Here is a 20,725-nt window from a genome sequence, read left to right as displayed (position 1 = left end):
TGTTGCTGCAACTGACCTGTGCTCCGAACGGTGAAATGTGTCAAATTGTCAAATTTAGGTCGTGCTTCCTCCTTGGAGTATGTTTTATCCTTCATTCTGCTCATCACTATTAGCCGTCCAGTTTTAGAATTCCCGCCTGCCACCCGGGAGACCAGGTCCGATTCCACACCCGTGCATCCAGTCTCTTTTAATACATTTCATCAGAACTCATGTTGAAAAGGACAAAAGACATTTTCATGAAAGAGGGGTCAACTTAGGTCACTGGTTCATATCCGTATCGAAGGACAAAACATTTGGTTATTAATTTATGTCTGTCAAAGAGTCACAACAGTGTCTTTTCCGAAGGGACGCCACTTCCGAGTCGATGGCGTTTGACTTGATTCCCTGTCACATCGTCTGAAATTGACAAAATCAAAGTTCACTGGACAACGTGCACCAGATTGTTTTTCTGGGTATGCGGTGTCCGCTCTTTGTGATGTACCAACCTTTGTCGCAAAGTGTTTGAAGTGTACGGCTATGTCGTGTTGGTTAAAAATCCATCTGAGTTTCTCAGATAAACCTGAGACGTACAAGATGACAATGTTAGTGCGTCTGCTACTCTTTTCTTCGTCATCGTCAAAGTTTTACAAATGACAAGCTGAGGTAAGCACAGGTTTTGAGGGGATCTGTCAGATGCTTATGCTCTTTCTCTTTGGCATGTGGGCTGGTGGGAAGATTATCAGCTCACATTGGGTTATTATGTTATGTCTGTCCATAAAGAATCACAGCAGTGTCTTGCTGGAATCAGTTTTGACCCATGACAATGTCACCTATGAATTAACTTGCAATATCTAAACTGAACATGATACTGTAGGTTAAAATGTGTCGTACTCTGCCACAAGGTACTCGATAAGCAACAGTCACGCGGTGGACATTTGTGCTTGTTCCTGTCTTTTTTGCCAGAGGCACAGCAGCAAGACCTTCGATAGCTCAGTTGGAAGAGCGGAGGACTGTAGTGGCGCAGGCTGGCATCCTTAGGTCGCCGGTTCAAGTCCGGCTCGAAGGACGAACCGTTTGCTTATGTTATGTCTGTCAGGAAAGAATAGCGGCAGTGTCATGTCCCAAAGAACTCCACTTACCAGTCGATGGAGTTTGACTTGATTCCGTGTCACGCATTCTGAAATAGGCAGCCTCAAAACTTCTGAGTGCAGGAGACTGGTGAAAGTGTGTCACGTCATAAAGTTCTTCTCATCATGCATAGGTAAGAATACTACAGACTGTACAAGACAATCTGACAAAAGAGCCCAAGTTGCCACGCACACGTCAAGATACTGCCCCTTGGTGGTCTCGAACCAACAACCTCTCGGTTAACAGATGAGCGTTGACGGGCCGACCAAAACAAGAGCAGAGATCAAGAAAGGAACCAGTGCTGCGTTGCTGCTGCAATTCACCCGTGCTTGTATGGTGTATATTCATCGAATTGTCCAAAGTTTCGTTTCACTTGCTCTTTGCACTTTTATCCTTCAGTCTGTTCATTGTGGGCATTAGTGGTTCACTTTTACAATTCTTGCCTGGGTCCAATTGCAGACCAATGCACTCTGTCTCTTTTAATAAATTTAATCAGAACTCATGTTGAAGAAGGACAAAGCCATTTTCGTGAGAAGCGCAAGACCCCTGATTCGTACCCAGAAAGTACTTTGCGCTCATCAAAACTAAAGCTGTTGTCGTGGACTGCAGTGTCTCGACTGTTATGCCAGAAAGCACAAGTCTCATCCAAAGTGGAGGGAATGCTGGTGGCGTGGCATGCGTTCGTATGACTTCGATTGAACAGAAGTAAACAGGACGTGCTGTGAGTCTCTGTGGCGCAATCGGTCAGCGCGCTCGGCTGTTAACCGGGAGGCTGGTGGTTCGAGACCACCCAGGGACGCTATCTTGCACTTTGTGTCTTGTACAGCACTTGTGTTCTTCCCAATTGGCAAACTGTTTGTCGAGGACAACTTGCGCCACGCTTGCAGAATTTCCGTCATCCCTTTTTGGCCTGACGCAAAGTACTCCTAACAAATGCTGTTGGCGCCACTTTGCCAAGTGAACAGGAAAAGGCAAGATGTTCAAGCTCCACTGCTTGAGATGGTCAAAGTGCCTGTCTTGCAAACAGGAGCTGCTGGGTTGAAATCCCAGCAGTCCCGTGCTGTTCTTTCTATGACTCTTTCACAGCTAGTTTTCGAACCACATATCTGCGAATCCGAAATGTTGCGTTGCAGAAAACCCTAATATTACACAGAATTGGATTGCCTGCAAAGGAAATGCCGTTTTCAATTTGGACACGACACTACCGGGATTCAGGAAACAGACCATTTCAAATGGGGTCCAAACACTTTCACAGCCAGTTGTCAAAAGCACACTGCAGCTTGCCTTGTTTTATGCATTCGATCAGAACTCATGTTGATCAAGTCACAGACTGCTGTTTGTTTGCTCGCAAGTCCGTGGAAATGATTACAGACTTGGGAAACACGGAAAGTGCGGTTGAAAGCATAAGCATTTACAACAGCACCAGCCAGGATTATAAGCACGAGACCATGCAATGCTTCTTTGTTGCTGCAATTCACCTATGGCTCTGGGAGTGAAATCTATGCGTATAATTATCATTATTGTTATATAAAGAACCCACAGTGTAGAGGCCCTTTCACTTTGCCGTGTCGGTAGGCCCTGTGGGTGTTTTTGACAGGCATTGGTGGTTCAATGGTAGAATTCTCGTCTGCCACGCGGGAGATCAGGGTCCGATTCCCGGCCAATGCAACAGCGCGGCTTTTACACCTTTGATCCAGAGGTCATGTTGGAAAAAGTACAAAGACCGTTGTTGTGACAAAGGCAGGACCTCTGGATTACATCCGAAACGTAGCAGCCTTGACTACCTTAGACGTGAGTATCAGCAAAATTCTGTCAAAAGTGGGATTCTAACCCACACTTTGTTATATACAGCAACCTCAATGAGATCCCGTCAACCGTCCGGCCTCATTCGCCTGACTACTGGGTTTTAAATGGTATTGCTACACGCTGCTGTTTGTTTCCAGGTGAGTCCGCATGAATCATGATGTCCTTGTGTAATGTCGGCGTCACAGTTGAAAGCATAGGCATGGCATTTGTAACAACACCAGACAAGAGTATAGATCAAGAAAGCAACCGATGCTGTGTTGTTGCTGCAACTGACCTGTGCTCCGAACGGTGAAATGTGTCAAATTGTCAAATTTAGGTCGTGCTTCCTCCTTGGAGTATGTTTTATCCTTCATTCTGCTCATCACTATTAGCCGTCCAGTTTTAGAATTCCCGCCTGCCACCCGGGAGACCAGGTCCGATTCCACACCCGTGCATCCAGTCTCTTTTAATACATTTCATCAGAACTCATGTTGAAAAGGACAAAAGACATTTTCATGAAAGAGGGGTCAACTTAGGTCACTGGTTCATATTCGTATCGAAGGACAAAACATTTGGTTATTAATTTATGTCTGTCAAAGAGTCACAACAGTGTCTTTTCCGAAGGGACGCCACTTCCGAGTCGATGGCGTTTGACTTGATTCCCTGTCACATCGTCTGAAATTGACAAAATCAAAGTTCACTGGACAACGTGCACCAGATTGTTTTTCTGGGTATGCGGTGTCCGCTCTTTGTGATGTACCAACCTTTGTCGCAAAGTGTTTGAAGTGTACGGCTATGTCGTGTTGGTTAAAAATCCATCTGAGTTTCTCAGATAAACCTGAGACGTACAAGATGACAATGTTAGTGCGTCTGCTACTCTTTTCTTCGTCATCGTCAAAGTTTTACAAATGACAAGCTGAGGTAAGCACAGGTTTTGAGGGGATCTGTCAGATGCTTATGCTCTTTCTCTTTGGCATGTGGGCTGGTGGGAAGATTATCAGCTCACATTGGGTTATTATGTTATGTCTGTCCATAAAGAATCACAGCAGTGTCTTGCTGGAATCAGTTTTGACCCATGACAATGTCACCTATGAATTAACTTGCAATATCTAAACTGAACATGATACTGTAGGTTAAAATGTGTCGTACTCTGCCACAAGGTACTCGATAAGCAACAGTCACGCGGTGGACATTTGTGCTTGTTCCTGTCTTTTTTGCCAGAGGCACAGCAGCAAGACCTTCGATAGCTCAGTTGGAAGAGCGGAGGACTGTAGTGGCGCAGGCTGGCATCCTTAGGTCGCCGGTTCAAGTCCGGCTCGAAGGACGAACCGTTTGCTTATGTTATGTCTGTCAGGAAAGAATAGCGGCAGTGTCATGTCCCAAAGAACTCCACTTACCAGTCGATGGAGTTTGACTTGATTCCGTGTCACGCATTCTGAAATAGGCAGCCTCAAAACTTCTGAGTGCAGGAGACTGGTGAAAGTGTGTCACGTCATAAAGTTCTTCTCATCATGCATAGGTAAGAATACTACAGACTGTACAAGACAATCTGACAAAAGAGCCCAAGTTGCCACGCACACGTCAAGATACTGCCCCTTGGTGGTCTCGAACCAACAACCTCTCGGTTAACAGATGAGCGTTGACGGGCCGACCAAAACAAGAGCAGAGATCAAGAAAGGAACCAGTGCTGCGTTGCTGCTGCAATTCACCCGTGCTTGTATGGTGTATATTCATCGAATTGTCCAAAGTTTCGTTTCACTTGCTCTTTGCACTTTTATCCTTCAGTCTGTTCATTGTGGGCATTAGTGGTTCACTTTTACAATTCTTGCCTGGGTCCAATTGCAGACCAATGCACTCTGTCTCTTTTAATAAATTTAATCAGAACTCATGTTGAAGAAGGACAAAGCCATTTTCGTGAGAAGCGCAAGACCCCTGATTCGTACCCAGAAAGTACTTTGCGCTCATCAAAACTAAAGCTGTTGTCGTGGACTGCAGTGTCTCGACTGTTATGCCAGAAAGCACAAGTCTCATCCAAAGTGGAGGGAATGCTGGTGGCGTGGCATGCGTTCGTATGACTTCGATTGAACAGAAGTAAACAGGACGTGCTGTGAGTCTCTGTGGCGCAATCGGTCAGCGCGCTCGGCTGTTAACCGGGAGGCTGGTGGTTCGAGACCACCCAGGGACGCTATCTTGCACTTTGTGTCTTGTACAGCACTTGTGTTCTTCCCAATTGGCAAACTGTTTGTCGAGGACAACTTGCGCCACGCTTGCAGAATTTCCGTCATCCCTTTTTGGCCTGACGCAAAGTACTCCTAACAAATGCTGTTGGCGCCACTTTGCCAAGTGAACAGGAAAAGGCAAGATGTTCAAGCTCCACTGCTTGAGATGGTCAAAGTGCCTGTCTTGCAAACAGGAGCTGCTGGGTTGAAATCCCAGCAGTCCCGTGCTGTTCTTTCTATGACTCTTTCACAGCTAGTTTTCGAACCACATATCTGCGAATCCGAAATGTTGCGTTGCAGAAAACCCTAATATTACACAGAATTGGATTGCCTGCAAAGGAAATGCCGTTTTCAATTTGGACACGACACTACCGGGATTCAGGAAACAGACCATTTCAAATGGGGTCCAAACACTTTCACAGCCAGTTGTCAAAAGCACACTGCAGCTTGCCTTGTTTTATGCATTCGATCAGAACTCATGTTGATCAAGTCACAGACTGCTGTTTGTTTGCTCGCAAGTCCGTGGAAATGATTACAGACTTGGGAAACACGGAAAGTGCGGTTGAAAGCATAAGCATTTACAACAGCACCAGCCAGGATTATAAGCACGAGACCATGCAATGCTTCTTTGTTGCTGCAATTCACCTATGGCTCTGGGAGTGAAATCTATGCGTATAATTATCATTATTGTTATATAAAGAACCCACAGTGTAGAGGCCCTTTCACTTTGCCGTGTCGGTAGGCCCTGTGGGTGTTTTTGACAGGCATTGGTGGTTCAATGGTAGAATTCTCGTCTGCCACGCGGGAGATCAGGGTCCGATTCCCGGCCAATGCAACAGCGCGGCTTTTACACCTTTGATCCAGAGGTCATGTTGGAAAAAGTACAAAGACCGTTGTTGTGACAAAGGCAGGACCTCTGGATTACATCCGAAACGTAGCAGCCTTGACTACCTTAGACGTGAGTATCAGCAAAATTCTGTCAAAAGTGGGATTCTAACCCACACTTTGTTATATACAGCAACCTCAATGAGATCCCGTCAACCGTCCGGCCTCATTCGCCTGACTACTGGGTTTTAAATGGTATTGCTACACGCTGCTGTTTGTTTCCAGGTGAGTCCGCATGAATCATGATGTCCTTGTGTAATGTCGGCGTCACAGTTGAAAGCATAGGCATGGCATTTGTAACAACACCAGACAAGAGTATAGATCAAGAAAGCAACCGATGCTGTGTTGTTGCTGCAACTGACCTGTGCTCCGAACGGTGAAATGTGTCAAATTGTCAAATTTAGGTCGTGCTTCCTCCTTGGAGTATGTTTTATCCTTCATTCTGCTCATCACTATTAGCCGTCCAGTTTTAGAATTCCCGCCTGCCACCCGGGAGACCAGGTCCGATTCCACACCCGTGCATCCAGTCTCTTTTAATACATTTCATCAGAACTCATGTTGAAAAGGACAAAAGACATTTTCATGAAAGAGGGGTCAACTTAGGTCACTGGTTCATATTCGTATCGAAGGACAAAACATTTGGTTATTAATTTATGTCTGTCAAAGAGTCACAACAGTGTCTTTTCCGAAGGGACGCCACTTCCGAGTCGATGGCGTTTGACTTGATTCCCTGTCACATCGTCTGAAATTGACAAAATCAAAGTTCACTGGACAACGTGCACCAGATTGTTTTTCTGGGTATGCGGTGTCCGCTCTTTGTGATGTACCAACCTTTGTCGCAAAGTGTTTGAAGTGTACGGCTATGTCGTGTTGGTTAAAAATCCATCTGAGTTTCTCAGATAAACCTGAGACGTACAAGATGACAATGTTAGTGCGTCTGCTACTCTTTTCTTCGTCATCGTCAAAGTTTTACAAATGACAAGCTGAGGTAAGCACAGGTTTTGAGGGGATCTGTCAGATGCTTATGCTCTTTCTCTTTGGCATGTGGGCTGGTGGGAAGATTATCAGCTCACATTGGGTTATTATGTTATGTCTGTCCATAAAGAATCACAGCAGTGTCTTGCTGGAATCAGTTTTGACCCATGACAATGTCACCTATGAATTAACTTGCAATATCTAAACTGAACATGATACTGTAGGTTAAAATGTGTCGTACTCTGCCACAAGGTACTCGATAAGCAACAGTCACGCGGTGGACATTTGTGCTTGTTCCTGTCTTTTTTGCCAGAGGCACAGCAGCAAGACCTTCGATAGCTCAGTTGGAAGAGCGGAGGACTGTAGTGGCGCAGGCTGGCATCCTTAGGTCGCCGGTTCAAGTCCGGCTCGAAGGACGAACCGTTTGCTTATGTTATGTCTGTCAGGAAAGAATAGCGGCAGTGTCATGTCCCAAAGAACTCCACTTACCAGTCGATGGAGTTTGACTTGATTCCGTGTCACGCATTCTGAAATAGGCAGCCTCAAAACTTCTGAGTGCAGGAGACTGGTGAAAGTGTGTCACGTCATAAAGTTCTTCTCATCATGCATAGGTAAGAATACTACAGACTGTACAAGACAATCTGACAAAAGAGCCCAAGTTGCCACGCACACGTCAAGATACTGCCCCTTGGTGGTCTCGAACCAACAACCTCTCGGTTAACAGATGAGCGTTGACGGGCCGACCAAAACAAGAGCAGAGATCAAGAAAGGAACCAGTGCTGCGTTGCTGCTGCAATTCACCCGTGCTTGTATGGTGTATATTCATCGAATTGTCCAAAGTTTCGTTTCACTTGCTCTTTGCACTTTTATCCTTCAGTCTGTTCATTGTGGGCATTAGTGGTTCACTTTTACAATTCTTGCCTGGGTCCAATTGCAGACCAATGCACTCTGTCTCTTTTAATAAATTTAATCAGAACTCATGTTGAAGAAGGACAAAGCCATTTTCGTGAGAAGCGCAAGACCCCTGATTCGTACCCAGAAAGTACTTTGCGCTCATCAAAACTAAAGCTGTTGTCGTGGACTGCAGTGTCTCGACTGTTATGCCAGAAAGCACAAGTCTCATCCAAAGTGGAGGGAATGCTGGTGGCGTGGCATGCGTTCGTATGACTTCGATTGAACAGAAGTAAACAGGACGTGCTGTGAGTCTCTGTGGCGCAATCGGTCAGCGCGCTCGGCTGTTAACCGGGAGGCTGGTGGTTCGAGACCACCCAGGGACGCTATCTTGCACTTTGTGTCTTGTACAGCACTTGTGTTCTTCCCAATTGGCAAACTGTTTGTCGAGGACAACTTGCGCCACGCTTGCAGAATTTCCGTCATCCCTTTTTGGCCTGACGCAAAGTACTCCTAACAAATGCTGTTGGCGCCACTTTGCCAAGTGAACAGGAAAAGGCAAGATGTTCAAGCTCCACTGCTTGAGATGGTCAAAGTGCCTGTCTTGCAAACAGGAGCTGCTGGGTTGAAATCCCAGCAGTCCCGTGCTGTTCTTTCTATGACTCTTTCACAGGTAGTTTTCGAACCACATATCTGCGAATCCGAAATGTTGCGTTGCAGAAAACCCTAATATTACACAGAATTGGATTGCCTGCAAAGGAAATGCCGTTTTCAATTTGGACACGACACTACCGGGATTCAGGAAACAGACCATTTCAAATGGGGTCCAAACACTTTCACAGCCAGTTGTCAAAAGCACACTGCAGCTTGCCTTGTTTTATGCATTCGATCAGAACTCATGTTGATCAAGTCACAGACTGCTGTTTGTTTGCTCGCAAGTCCGTGGAAATGATTACAGACTTGGGAAACACGGAAAGTGCGGTTGAAAGCATAAGCATTTACAACAGCACCAGCCAGGATTATAAGCACGAGACCATGCAATGCTTCTTTGTTGCTGCAATTCACCTATGGCTCTGGGAGTGAAATCTATGCGTATAATTATCATTATTGTTATATAAAGAACCCACAGTGTAGAGGCCCTTTCACTTTGCCGTGTCGGTAGGCCCTGTGGGTGTTTTTGACAGGCATTGGTGGTTCAATGGTAGAATTCTCGTCTGCCACGCGGGAGATCAGGGTCCGATTCCCGGCCAATGCAACAGCGCGGCTTTTACACCTTTGATCCAGAGGTCATGTTGGAAAAAGTACAAAGACCGTTGTTGTGACAAAGGCAGGACCTCTGGATTACATCCGAAACGTAGCAGCCTTGACTACCTTAGACGTGAGTATCAGCAAAATTCTGTCAAAAGTGGGATTCTAACCCACACTTTGTTATATACAGCAACCTCAATGAGATCCCGTCAACCGTCCGGCCTCATTCGCCTGACTACTGGGTTTTAAATGGTATTGCTACACGCTGCTGTTTGTTTCCAGGTGAGTCCGCATGAATCATGATGTCCTTGTGTAATGTCGGCGTCACAGTTGAAAGCATAGGCATGGCATTTGTAACAACACCAGACAAGAGTATAGATCAAGAAAGCAACCGATGCTGTGTTGTTGCTGCAACTGACCTGTGCTCCGAACGGTGAAATGTGTCAAATTGTCAAATTTAGGTCGTGCTTCCTCCTTGGAGTATGTTTTATCCTTCATTCTGCTCATCACTATTAGCCGTCCAGTTTTAGAATTCCCGCCTGCCACCCGGGAGACCAGGTCCGATTCCACACCCGTGCATCCAGTCTCTTTTAATACATTTCATCAGAACTCATGTTGAAAAGGACAAAAGACATTTTCATGAAAGAGGGGTCAACTTAGGTCACTGGTTCATATCCGTATCGAAGGACAAAACATTTGGTTATTAATTTATGTCTGTCAAAGAGTCACAACAGTGTCTTTTCCGAAGGGACGCCACTTCCGAGTCGATGGCGTTTGACTTGATTCCCTGTCACATCGTCTGAAATTGACAAAATCAAAGTTCACTGGACAACGTGCACCAGATTGTTTTTCTGGGTATGCGGTGTCCGCTCTTTGTGATGTACCAACCTTTGTCGCAAAGTGTTTGAAGTGTACGGCTATGTCGTGTTGGTTAAAAATCCATCTGAGTTTCTCAGATAAACCTGAGACGTACAAGATGACAATGTTAGTGCGTCTGCTACTCTTTTCTTCGTCATCGTCAAAGTTTTACAAATGACAAGCTGAGGTAAGCACAGGTTTTGAGGGGATCTGTCAGATGCTTATGCTCTTTCTCTTTGGCATGTGGGCTGGTGGGAAGATTATCAGCTCACATTGGGTTATTATGTTATGTCTGTCCATAAAGAATCACAGCAGTGTCTTGCTGGAATCAGTTTTGACCCATGACAATGTCACCTATGAATTAACTTGCAATATCTAAACTGAACATGATACTGTAGGTTAAAATGTGTCGTACTCTGCCACAAGGTACTCGATAAGCAACAGTCACGCGGTGGACATTTGTGCTTGTTCCTGTCTTTTTTGCCAGAGGCACAGCAGCAAGACCTTCGATAGCTCAGTTGGAAGAGCGGAGGACTGTAGTGGCGCAGGCTGGCATCCTTAGGTCGCCGGTTCAAGTCCGGCTCGAAGGACGAACCGTTTGCTTATGTTATGTCTGTCAGGAAAGAATAGCGGCAGTGTCATGTCCCAAAGAACTCCACTTACCAGTCGATGGAGTTTGACTTGATTCCGTGTCACGCATTCTGAAATAGGCAGCCTCAAAACTTCTGAGTGCAGGAGACTGGTGAAAGTGTGTCACGTCATAAAGTTCTTCTCATCATGCATAGGTAAGAATACTACAGACTGTACAAGACAATCTGACAAAAGAGCCCAAGTTGCCACGCACACGTCAAGATACTGCCCCTTGGTGGTCTCGAACCAACAACCTCTCGGTTAACAGATGAGCGTTGACGGGCCGACCAAAACAAGAGCAGAGATCAAGAAAGGAACCAGTGCTGCGTTGCTGCTGCAATTCACCCGTGCTTGTATGGTGTATATTCATCGAATTGTCCAAAGTTTCGTTTCACTTGCTCTTTGCACTTTTATCCTTCAGTCTGTTCATTGTGGGCATTAGTGGTTCACTTTTACAATTCTTGCCTGGGTCCAATTGCAGACCAATGCACTCTGTCTCTTTTAATAAATTTAATCAGAACTCATGTTGAAGAAGGACAAAGCCATTTTCGTGAGAAGCGCAAGACCCCTGATTCGTACCCAGAAAGTACTTTGCGCTCATCAAAACTAAAGCTGTTGTCGTGGACTGCAGTGTCTCGACTGTTATGCCAGAAAGCACAAGTCTCATCCAAAGTGGAGGGAATGCTGGTGGCGTGGCATGCGTTCGTATGACTTCGATTGAACAGAAGTAAACAGGACGTGCTGTGAGTCTCTGTGGCGCAATCGGTCAGCGCGCTCGGCTGTTAACCGGGAGGCTGGTGGTTCGAGACCACCCAGGGACGCTATCTTGCACTTTGTGTCTTGTACAGCACTTGTGTTCTTCCCAATTGGCAAACTGTTTGTCGAGGACAACTTGCGCCACGCTTGCAGAATTTCCGTCATCCCTTTTTGGCCTGACGCAAAGTACTCCTAACAAATGCTGTTGGCGCCACTTTGCCAAGTGAACAGGAAAAGGCAAGATGTTCAAGCTCCACTGCTTGAGATGGTCAAAGTGCCTGTCTTGCAAACAGGAGCTGCTGGGTTGAAATCCCAGCAGTCCCGTGCTGTTCTTTCTATGACTCTTTCACAGCTAGTTTTCGAACCACATATCTGCGAATCCGAAATGTTGCGTTGCAGAAAACCCTAATATTACACAGAATTGGATTGCCTGCAAAGGAAATGCCGTTTTCAATTTGGACACGACACTACCGGGATTCAGGAAACAGACCATTTCAAATGGGGTCCAAACACTTTCACAGCCAGTTGTCAAAAGCACACTGCAGCTTGCCTTGTTTTATGCATTCGATCAGAACTCATGTTGATCAAGTCACAGACTGCTGTTTGTTTGCTCGCAAGTCCGTGGAAATGATTACAGACTTGGGAAACACGGAAAGTGCGGTTGAAAGCATAAGCATTTACAACAGCACCAGCCAGGATTATAAGCACGAGACCATGCAATGCTTCTTTGTTGCTGCAATTCACCTATGGCTCTGGGAGTGAAATCTATGCGTATAATTATCATTATTGTTATATAAAGAACCCACAGTGTAGAGGCCCTTTCACTTTGCCGTGTCGGTAGGCCCTGTGGGTGTTTTTGACAGGCATTGGTGGTTCAATGGTAGAATTCTCGTCTGCCACGCGGGAGATCAGGGTCCGATTCCCGGCCAATGCAACAGCGCGGCTTTTACACCTTTGATCCAGAGGTCATGTTGGAAAAAGTACAAAGACCGTTGTTGTGACAAAGGCAGGACCTCTGGATTACATCCGAAACGTAGCAGCCTTGACTACCTTAGACGTGAGTATCAGCAAAATTCTGTCAAAAGTGGGATTCTAACCCACACTTTGTTATATACAGCAACCTCAATGAGATCCCGTCAACCGTCCGGCCTCATTCGCCTGACTACTGGGTTTTAAATGGTATTGCTACACGCTGCTGTTTGTTTCCAGGTGAGTCCGCATGAATCATGATGTCCTTGTGTAATGTCGGCGTCACAGTTGAAAGCATAGGCATGGCATTTGTAACAACACCAGACAAGAGTATAGATCAAGAAAGCAACCGATGCTGTGTTGTTGCTGCAACTGACCTGTGCTCCGAACGGTGAAATGTGTCAAATTGTCAAATTTAGGTCGTGCTTCCTCCTTGGAGTATGTTTTATCCTTCATTCTGCTCATCACTATTAGCCGTCCAGTTTTAGAATTCCCGCCTGCCACCCGGGAGACCAGGTCCGATTCCACACCCGTGCATCCAGTCTCTTTTAATACATTTCATCAGAACTCATGTTGAAAAGGACAAAAGACATTTTCATGAAAGAGGGGTCAACTTAGGTCACTGGTTCATATTCGTATCGAAGGACAAAACATTTGGTTATTAATTTATGTCTGTCAAAGAGTCACAACAGTGTCTTTTCCGAAGGGACGCCACTTCCGAGTCGATGGCGTTTGACTTGATTCCCTGTCACATCGTCTGAAATTGACAAAATCAAAGTTCACTGGACAACGTGCACCAGATTGTTTTTCTGGGTATGCGGTGTCCGCTCTTTGTGATGTACCAACCTTTGTCGCAAAGTGTTTGAAGTGTACGGCTATGTCGTGTTGGTTAAAAATCCATCTGAGTTTCTCAGATAAACCTGAGACGTACAAGATGACAATGTTAGTGCGTCTGCTACTCTTTTCTTCGTCATCGTCAAAGTTTTACAAATGACAAGCTGAGGTAAGCACAGGTTTTGAGGGGATCTGTCAGATGCTTATGCTCTTTCTCTTTGGCATGTGGGCTGGTGGGAAGATTATCAGCTCACATTGGGTTATTATGTTATGTCTGTCCATAAAGAATCACAGCAGTGTCTTGCTGGAATCAGTTTTGACCCATGACAATGTCACCTATGAATTAACTTGCAATATCTAAACTGAACATGATACTGTAGGTTAAAATGTGTCGTACTCTGCCACAAGGTACTCGATAAGCAACAGTCACGCGGTGGACATTTGTGCTTGTTCCTGTCTTTTTTGCCAGAGGCACAGCAGCAAGACCTTCGATAGCTCAGTTGGAAGAGCGGAGGACTGTAGTGGCGCAGGCTGGCATCCTTAGGTCGCCGGTTCAAGTCCGGCTCGAAGGACGAAACGTTTGCTTATGTTATGTCTGTCAGGAAAGAATAGCGGCAGTGTCATGTCCCAAAGAACTCCACTTACCAGTCGATGGAGTTTGACTTGATTCCGTGTCACGCATTCTGAAATAGGCAGCCTCAAAACTTCTGAGTGCAGGAGACTGGTGAAAGTGTGTCACGTCATAAAGTTCTTCTCATCATGCATAGGTAAGAATACTACAGACTGTACAAGACAATCTGACAAAAGAGCCCAAGTTGCCACGCACACGTCAAGATACTGCCCCTTGGTGGTCTCGAACCAACAACCTCTCGGTTAACAGATGAGCGTTGACGGGCCGACCAAAACAAGAGCAGAGATCAAGAAAGGAACCAGTGCTGCGTTGCTGCTGCAATTCACCCGTGCTTGTATGGTGTATATTCATCGAATTGTCCAAAGTTTCGTTTCACTTGCTCTTTGCACTTTTATCCTTCAGTCTGTTCATTGTGGGCATTAGTGGTTCACTTTTACAATTCTTGCCTGGGTCCAATTGCAGACCAATGCACTCTGTCTCTTTTAATAAATTTAATCAGAACTCATGTTGAAGAAGGACAAAGCCATTTTCGTGAGAAGCGCAAGACCCCTGATTCGTACCCAGAAAGTACTTTGCGCTCATCAAAACTAAAGCTGTTGTCGTGGACTGCAGTGTCTCGACTGTTATGCCAGAAAGCACAAGTCTCATCCAAAGTGGAGGGAATGCTGGTGGCGTGGCATGCGTTCGTATGACTTCGATTGAACAGAAGTAAACAGGACGTGCTGTGAGTCTCTGTGGCGCAATCGGTCAGCGCGCTCGGCTGTTAACCGGGAGGCTGGTGGTTCGAGACCACCCAGGGACGCTATCTTGCACTTTGTGTCTTGTACAGCACTTGTGTTCTTCCCAATTGGCAAACTGTTTGTCGAGGACAACTTGCGCCACGCTTGCAGAATTTCCGTCATCCCTTTTTGGCCTGACGCAAAGTACTCCTAACAAATGCTGTTGGCGCCACTTTGCCAAGTGAACAGGAAAAGGCAAGATGTTCAAGCTCCACTGCTTGAGATGGTCAAAGTGCCTGTCTTGCAAACAGGAGCTGCTGGGTTGAAATCCCAGCAGTCCCGTGCTGTTCTTTCTATGACTCTTTCACAGGTAGTTTTCGAACCACATATCTGCGAATCCGAAATGTTGCGTTGCAGAAAACCCTAATATTACACAGAATTGGATTGCCTGCAAAGGAAATGCCGTTTTCAATTTGGACACGACACTACCGGGATTCAGGAAACAGACCATTTCAAATGGGGTCCAAACACTTTCACAGCCAGTTGTCAAAAGCACACTGCAGCTTGCCTTGTTTTATGCATTCGATCAGAACTCATGTTGATCAAGTCACAGACTGCTGTTTGTTTGCTCGCAAGTCCGTGGAAATGATTACAGACTTGGGAAACACGGAAAGTGCGGTTGAAAGCATAAGCATTTACAACAGCACCAGCCAGGATTATAAGCACGAGACCATGCAATGCTTCTTTGTTGCTGCAATTCACCTATGGCTCTGGGAGTGAAATCTATGCGTATAATTATCATTATTGTTATATAAAGAACCCACAGTGTAGAGGCCCTTTCACTTTGCCGTGTCGGTAGGCCCTGTGGGTGTTTTTGACAGGCATTGGTGGTTCAATGGTAGAATTCTCGTCTGCCACGCGGGAGATCAGGGTCCGATTCCCGGCCAATGCAACAGCGCGGCTTTTACACCTTTGATCCAGAGGTCATGTTGGAAAAAGTACAAAGACCGTTGTTGTGACAAAGGCAGGACCTCTGGATTACATCCGAAACGTAGCAGCCTTGACTACCTTAGACGTGAGTATCAGCAAAATTCTGTCAAAAGTGGGATTCTAACCCACACTTTGTTATATACAGCAACCTCAATGAGATCCCGTCAACCGTCCGGCCTCATTCGCCTGACTACTGGGTTTTAAATGGTATTGCTACACGCTGCTGTTTGTTTCCAGGTGAGTCCGCATGAATCATGATGTCCTTGTGTAATGTCGGCGTCACAGTTGAAAGCATAGGCATGGCATTTGTAACAACACCAGACAAGAGTATAGATCAAGAAAGCAACCGATGCTGTGTTGTTGCTGCAACTGACCTGTGCTCCGAACGGTGAAATGTGTCAAATTGTCAAATTTAGGTCGTGCTTCCTCCTTGGAGTATGTTTTATCCTTCATTCTGCTCATCACTATTAGCCGTCCAGTTTTAGAATTCCCGCCTGCCACCCGGGAGACCAGGTCCGATTCCACACCCGTGCATCCAGTCTCTTTTAATACATTTCATCAGAACTCATGTTGAAAAGGACAAAAGACATTTTCATGAAAGAGGGGTCAACTTAGGTCACTGGTTCATATCCGTATCGAAGGACAAAACATTTGGTTATTAATTTATGTCTGTCAAAGAGTCACAACAGTGTCTTTTCCGAAGGGACGCCACTTCCGAGTCGATGGCGTTTGACTTGATTCCCTGTCACATCGTCTGAAATTGACAAAATCAAAGTTCACTGGACAACGTGCACCAGATTGTTTTTCTGGGTATGCGGTGTCCGCTCTTTGTGATGTACCAACCTTTGTCGCAAAGTGTTTGAAGTGTACGGCTATGTCGTGTTGGTTAAAAATCCATCTGAGTTTCTCAGATAAACCTGAGACGTACAAGATGACAATGTTAGTGCGTCTGCTACTCTTTTCTTCGTCATCGTCAAAGTTTTACAAATGACAAGCTGAGGTAAGCACAGGTTTTGAGGGGATCTGTCAGATGCTTATGCTCTTTCTCTTTGGCATGTGGGCTGGTGGGAAGATTATCAGCTCACATTGGGTTATTATGTTATGTCTGTCCATAAAGAATCACAGCAGTGTCTTGCTGGAATCAGTTTTGACCCATGACAATGTCACCTATGAATTAACTTGCAATATCTAAACTGAACATGATACTGTAGGTTAAAATGTGTCGTACTCTGCCACAAGGTACTCGATAAGCAACAGTCACGCGGTGGACATTTGTGCTTGTTCCTGTCTTTTTTGCCAGAGGCACAGCAGCAAGACCTTCGATAGCTCAGTTGGAAGAGCGGAGGACTGTAGTGGCGCAGGCTGGCATCCTTAGGTCGCCGGTTCAAGTCCGGCTCGAAGGACGAACCGTTTGCTTATGTTATGTCTGTCAGGAAAGAATAGCGGCAGTGTCATGTCCCAAAGAACTCCACTTACCAGTCGATGGAGTTTGACTTGATTCCGTGTCACGCATTCTGAAATAGGCAGCCTCAAAACTTCTGAGTGCAGGAGACTGGTGAAAGTGTGTCACGTCATAAAGTTCTTCTCATCATGCATAGGTAAGAATACTACAGACTGTACAAGACAATCTGACAAAAGAGCCCAAGTTGCCACGCACACGTCAAGATACTGCCCCTTGGTGGTCTCGAACCAACAACCTCTCGGTTAACAGATGAGCGTTGACGGGCCGACCAAAACAAGAGCAGAGATCAAGAAAGGAACCAGTGCTGCGTTGCTGCTGCAATTCACCCGTGCTTGTATGGTGTATATTCATCGAATTGTCCAAAGTTTCGTTTCACTTGCTCTTTGCACTTTTATCCTTCAGTCTGTTCATTGTGGGCATTAGTGGTTCACTTTTACAATTCTTGCCTGGGTCCAATTGCAGACCAATGCACTCTGTCTCTTTTAATAAATTTAATCAGAACTCATGTTGAAGAAGGACAAAGCCATTTTCGTGAGAAGCGCAAGACCCCTGATTCGTACCCAGAAAGTACTTTGCGCTCATCAAAACTAAAGCTGTTGTCGTGGACTGCAGTGTCTCGACTGTTATGCCAGAAAGCACAAGTCTCATCCAAAGTGGAGGGAATGCTGGTGGCGTGGCATGCGTTCGTATGACTTCGATTGAACAGAAGTAAACAGGACGTGCTGTGAGTCTCTGTGGCGCAATCGGTCAGCGCGCTCGGCTGTTAACCGGGAGGCTGGTGGTTCGAGACCACCCAGGGACGCTATCTTGCACTTTGTGTCTTGTACAGCACTTGTGTTCTTCCCAATTGGCAAACTGTTTGTCGAGGACAACTTGCGCCACGCTTGCAGAATTTCCGTCATCCCTTTTTGGCCTGACGCAAAGTACTCCTAACAAATGCTGTTGGCGCCACTTTGCCAAGTGAACAGGAAAAGGCAAGATGTTCAAGCTCCACTGCTTGAGATGGTCAAAGTGCCTGTCTTGCAAACAGGAGCTGCTGGGTTGAAATCCCAGCAGTCCCGTGCTGTTCTTTCTATGACTCTTTCACAGGTAGTTTTCGAACCACATATCTGCGAATCCGAAATGTTGCGTTGCAGAAAACCCTAATATTACACAGAATTGGATTGCCTGCAAAGGAAATGCCGTTTTCAATTTGGACACGACACTACCGGGATTCAGGAAACAGACCATTTCAAATGGGGTCCAAACACTTTCACAGCCAGTTGTCAAAAGCACACTGCAGCTTGCCTTGTTTTATGCATTCGATCAGAACTCATGTTGATCAAGTCACAGACTGCTGTTTGTTTGCTCGCAAGTCCGTGGAAATGATTACAGACTTGGGAAACACGGAAAGTGCGGTTGAAAGCATAAGCATTTACAACAGCACCAGCCAGGATTATAAGCACGAGACCATGCAATGCTTCTTTGTTGCTGCAATTCACCTATGGCTCTGGGAGTGAAATCTATGCGTATAATTATCATTATTGTTATATAAAGAACCCACAGTGTAGAGGCCCTTTCACTTTGCCGTGTCGGTAGGCCCTGTGGGTGTTTTTGACAGGCATTGGTGGTTCAATGGTAGAATTCTCGTCTGCCACGCGGGAGATCAGGGTCCGATTCCCGGCCAATGCAACAGCGCGGCTTTTACACCTTTGATCCAGAGGTCATGTTGGAAAAAGTACAAAGACCGTTGTTGTGACAAAGGCAGGACCTCTGGATTACATCCGAAACGTAGCAGCCTTGACTACCTTAGACGTGAGTATCAGCAAAATTCTGTCAAAAGTGGGATTCTAACCCACACTTTGTTATATACAGCAACCTCAATGAGATCCCGTCAACCGTCCGGCCTCATTCGCCTGACTACTGGGTTTTAAATGGTATTGCTACACGCTGCTGTTTGTTTCCAGGTGAGTCCGCATGAATCATGATGTCCTTGTGTAATGTCGGCGTCACAGTTGAAAGCATAGGCATGGCATTTGTAACAACACCAGACAAGAGTATAGATCAAGAAAGCAACCGATGCTGTGTTGTTGCTGCAACTGACCTGTGCTCCGAACGGTGAAATGTGTCAAATTGTCAAATTTAGGTCGTGCTTCCTCCTTGGAGTATGTTTTATCCTTCATTCTGCTCATCACTATTAGCCGTCCAGTTTTAGAATTCCCGCCTGCCACCCGGGAGACCAGGTCCGATTCCACACCCGTGCATCCAGTCTCTTTTAATACATTTCATCAGAACTCATGTTGAAAAGGACAAAAGACATTTTCATGAAAGAGGGGTCAACTTAGGTCACTGGTTCATATCCGTATCGAAGGACAAAACATTTGGTTATTAATTTATGTCTGTCAAAGAGTCACAACAGTGTCTTTTCCGAAGGGACGCCACTTCCGAGTCGATGGCGTTTGACTTGATTCCCTGTCACATCGTCTGAAATTGACAAAATCAAAGTTCACTGGACAACGTGCACCAGATTGTTTTTCTGGGTATGCGGTGTCCGCTCTTTGTGATGTACCAACCTTTGTCGCAAAGTGTTTGAAGTGTACGGCTATGTCGTGTTGGTTAAAAATCCATCTGAGTTTCTCAGATAAACCTGAGACGTACAAGATGACAATGTTAGTGCGTCTGCTACTCTTTTCTTCGTCATCGTCAAAGTTTTACAAATGACAAGCTGAGGTAAGCACAGGTTTTGAGGGGATCTGTCAGATGCTTATGCTCTTTCTCTTTGGCATGTGGGCTGGTGGGAAGATTATCAGCTCACATTGGGTTATTATGTTATGTCTGTCCATAAAGAATCACAGCAGTGTCTTGCTGGAATCAGTTTTGACCCATGACAATGTCACCTATGAATTAACTTGCAATATCTAAACTGAACATGATACTGTAGGTTAAAATGTGTCGTACTCTGCCACAAGGTACTCGATAAGCAACAGTCACGCGGTGGACATTTGTGCTTGTTCCTGTCTTTTTTGCCAGAGGCACAGCAGCAAGACCTTCGATAGCTCAGTTGGAAGAGCGGAGGACTGTAGTGGCGCAGGCTGGCATCCTTAGGTCGCCGGTTCAAGTCCGGCTCGAAGGACGAACCGTTTGCTTATGTTATGTCTGTCAGGAAAGAATAGCGGCAGTGTCATGTCCCAAAGAACTCCACTTACCAGTCGATGGAGTTTGACTTGATTCCGTGTCACGCATTCTGAAATAGGCAGCCTCAAAACTTCTGAGTGCAGGAGACTGGTGAAAGTGTGTCACGTCATAAAGTTCTTCTCATCATGCATAGGTAAGAATACTACAGACTGTACAAGACAATCTGACAAAAGAGCCCAAGTTGCCACGCACACGTCAAGATACTGCCCCTTGGTGGTCTCGAACCAACAACCTCTCGGTTAACAGATGAGCGTTGACGGGCCGACCAAAACAAGAGCAGAGATCAAGAAAGGAACCAGTGCTGCGTTGCTGCTGCAATTCACCCGTGCTTGTATGGTGTATATTCATCGAATTGTCCAAAGTTTCGTTTCACTTGCTCTTTGCACTTTTATCCTTCAGTCTGTTCATTGTGGGCATTAGTGGTTCACTTTTACAATTCTTGCCTGGGTCCAATTGCAGACCAATGCACTCTGTCTCTTTTAATAAATTTAATCAGAACTCATGTTGAAGAAGGACAAAGCCATTTTCGTGAGAAGCGCAAGACCCCTGATTCGTACCCAGAAAGTACTTTGCGCTCATCAAAACTAAAGCT

The 20,725-nt window shown here is 45.7% G+C and overlaps 19 non-coding genes across 19 annotated transcripts; all 19 read left to right on the top strand.

The window, feature by feature from the left end:
- Nucleotides 1–958: 958 nt before the first annotated feature.
- Nucleotides 959–1,045, top strand: trnay-gua (transfer RNA tyrosine (anticodon GUA)). The gene is given in 2 exon segments: nucleotides 959–995; nucleotides 1,010–1,045. It is a non-coding gene; the product is annotated as a tRNA-Tyr (tRNA).
- A 787-nt stretch (nucleotides 1,046–1,832) lies between these two features.
- trnan-guu (transfer RNA asparagine (anticodon GUU)) lies at nucleotides 1,833–1,906 on the top strand. The gene has a single exon. It is a non-coding gene; the product is annotated as a tRNA-Asn (tRNA).
- Nucleotides 1,907–2,704: 798 nt separating this feature from the next.
- trnag-gcc (transfer RNA glycine (anticodon GCC)) lies at nucleotides 2,705–2,775 on the top strand. Its single transcript has one exon. It is a non-coding gene; the product is annotated as a tRNA-Gly (tRNA).
- Nucleotides 2,776–4,129: 1,354 nt separating this feature from the next.
- Nucleotides 4,130–4,216, top strand: trnay-gua (transfer RNA tyrosine (anticodon GUA)). Its single transcript is given in 2 exon segments — nucleotides 4,130–4,166; nucleotides 4,181–4,216. It is a non-coding gene; the product is annotated as a tRNA-Tyr (tRNA).
- A 787-nt stretch (nucleotides 4,217–5,003) lies between these two features.
- trnan-guu (transfer RNA asparagine (anticodon GUU)) lies at nucleotides 5,004–5,077 on the top strand. Its single transcript has one exon. It is a non-coding gene; the product is annotated as a tRNA-Asn (tRNA).
- A 798-nt stretch (nucleotides 5,078–5,875) lies between these two features.
- On the top strand, nucleotides 5,876–5,946 carry trnag-gcc (transfer RNA glycine (anticodon GCC)). Its single transcript has one exon. It is a non-coding gene; the product is annotated as a tRNA-Gly (tRNA).
- Nucleotides 5,947–7,300: 1,354 nt separating this feature from the next.
- Nucleotides 7,301–7,387, top strand: trnay-gua (transfer RNA tyrosine (anticodon GUA)). The gene is given in 2 exon segments: nucleotides 7,301–7,337; nucleotides 7,352–7,387. It is a non-coding gene; the product is annotated as a tRNA-Tyr (tRNA).
- Nucleotides 7,388–8,174: 787 nt separating this feature from the next.
- Nucleotides 8,175–8,248, top strand: trnan-guu (transfer RNA asparagine (anticodon GUU)). The gene has a single exon. It is a non-coding gene; the product is annotated as a tRNA-Asn (tRNA).
- Nucleotides 8,249–9,046: 798 nt separating this feature from the next.
- trnag-gcc (transfer RNA glycine (anticodon GCC)) lies at nucleotides 9,047–9,117 on the top strand. Its single transcript has one exon. It is a non-coding gene; the product is annotated as a tRNA-Gly (tRNA).
- A 1,354-nt stretch (nucleotides 9,118–10,471) lies between these two features.
- On the top strand, nucleotides 10,472–10,558 carry trnay-gua (transfer RNA tyrosine (anticodon GUA)). Its single transcript is given in 2 exon segments — nucleotides 10,472–10,508; nucleotides 10,523–10,558. It is a non-coding gene; the product is annotated as a tRNA-Tyr (tRNA).
- A 787-nt stretch (nucleotides 10,559–11,345) lies between these two features.
- On the top strand, nucleotides 11,346–11,419 carry trnan-guu (transfer RNA asparagine (anticodon GUU)). Its single transcript has one exon. It is a non-coding gene; the product is annotated as a tRNA-Asn (tRNA).
- A 798-nt stretch (nucleotides 11,420–12,217) lies between these two features.
- Nucleotides 12,218–12,288, top strand: trnag-gcc (transfer RNA glycine (anticodon GCC)). The gene has a single exon. It is a non-coding gene; the product is annotated as a tRNA-Gly (tRNA).
- Nucleotides 12,289–13,642: 1,354 nt separating this feature from the next.
- Nucleotides 13,643–13,729, top strand: trnay-gua (transfer RNA tyrosine (anticodon GUA)). The gene is given in 2 exon segments: nucleotides 13,643–13,679; nucleotides 13,694–13,729. It is a non-coding gene; the product is annotated as a tRNA-Tyr (tRNA).
- A 787-nt stretch (nucleotides 13,730–14,516) lies between these two features.
- Nucleotides 14,517–14,590, top strand: trnan-guu (transfer RNA asparagine (anticodon GUU)). Its single transcript has one exon. It is a non-coding gene; the product is annotated as a tRNA-Asn (tRNA).
- A 798-nt stretch (nucleotides 14,591–15,388) lies between these two features.
- trnag-gcc (transfer RNA glycine (anticodon GCC)) lies at nucleotides 15,389–15,459 on the top strand. Its single transcript has one exon. It is a non-coding gene; the product is annotated as a tRNA-Gly (tRNA).
- A 1,354-nt stretch (nucleotides 15,460–16,813) lies between these two features.
- trnay-gua (transfer RNA tyrosine (anticodon GUA)) lies at nucleotides 16,814–16,900 on the top strand. Its single transcript is given in 2 exon segments — nucleotides 16,814–16,850; nucleotides 16,865–16,900. It is a non-coding gene; the product is annotated as a tRNA-Tyr (tRNA).
- A 787-nt stretch (nucleotides 16,901–17,687) lies between these two features.
- On the top strand, nucleotides 17,688–17,761 carry trnan-guu (transfer RNA asparagine (anticodon GUU)). Its single transcript has one exon. It is a non-coding gene; the product is annotated as a tRNA-Asn (tRNA).
- A 798-nt stretch (nucleotides 17,762–18,559) lies between these two features.
- Nucleotides 18,560–18,630, top strand: trnag-gcc (transfer RNA glycine (anticodon GCC)). Its single transcript has one exon. It is a non-coding gene; the product is annotated as a tRNA-Gly (tRNA).
- Nucleotides 18,631–19,984: 1,354 nt separating this feature from the next.
- On the top strand, nucleotides 19,985–20,071 carry trnay-gua (transfer RNA tyrosine (anticodon GUA)). Its single transcript is given in 2 exon segments — nucleotides 19,985–20,021; nucleotides 20,036–20,071. It is a non-coding gene; the product is annotated as a tRNA-Tyr (tRNA).
- The last annotated feature ends 654 nt before the right edge of the window (nucleotides 20,072–20,725 follow it).

The sequence above is a fragment of the Dunckerocampus dactyliophorus genome, chromosome 11 (assembly GCF_027744805.1).
Source record: "Dunckerocampus dactyliophorus isolate RoL2022-P2 chromosome 11, RoL_Ddac_1.1, whole genome shotgun sequence".
In the NCBI taxonomy this organism is placed as follows: domain Eukaryota; kingdom Metazoa; phylum Chordata; class Actinopteri; order Syngnathiformes; family Syngnathidae; genus Dunckerocampus; species Dunckerocampus dactyliophorus.
This window is presented reverse-complemented; position numbering and strand designations above follow the sequence as displayed.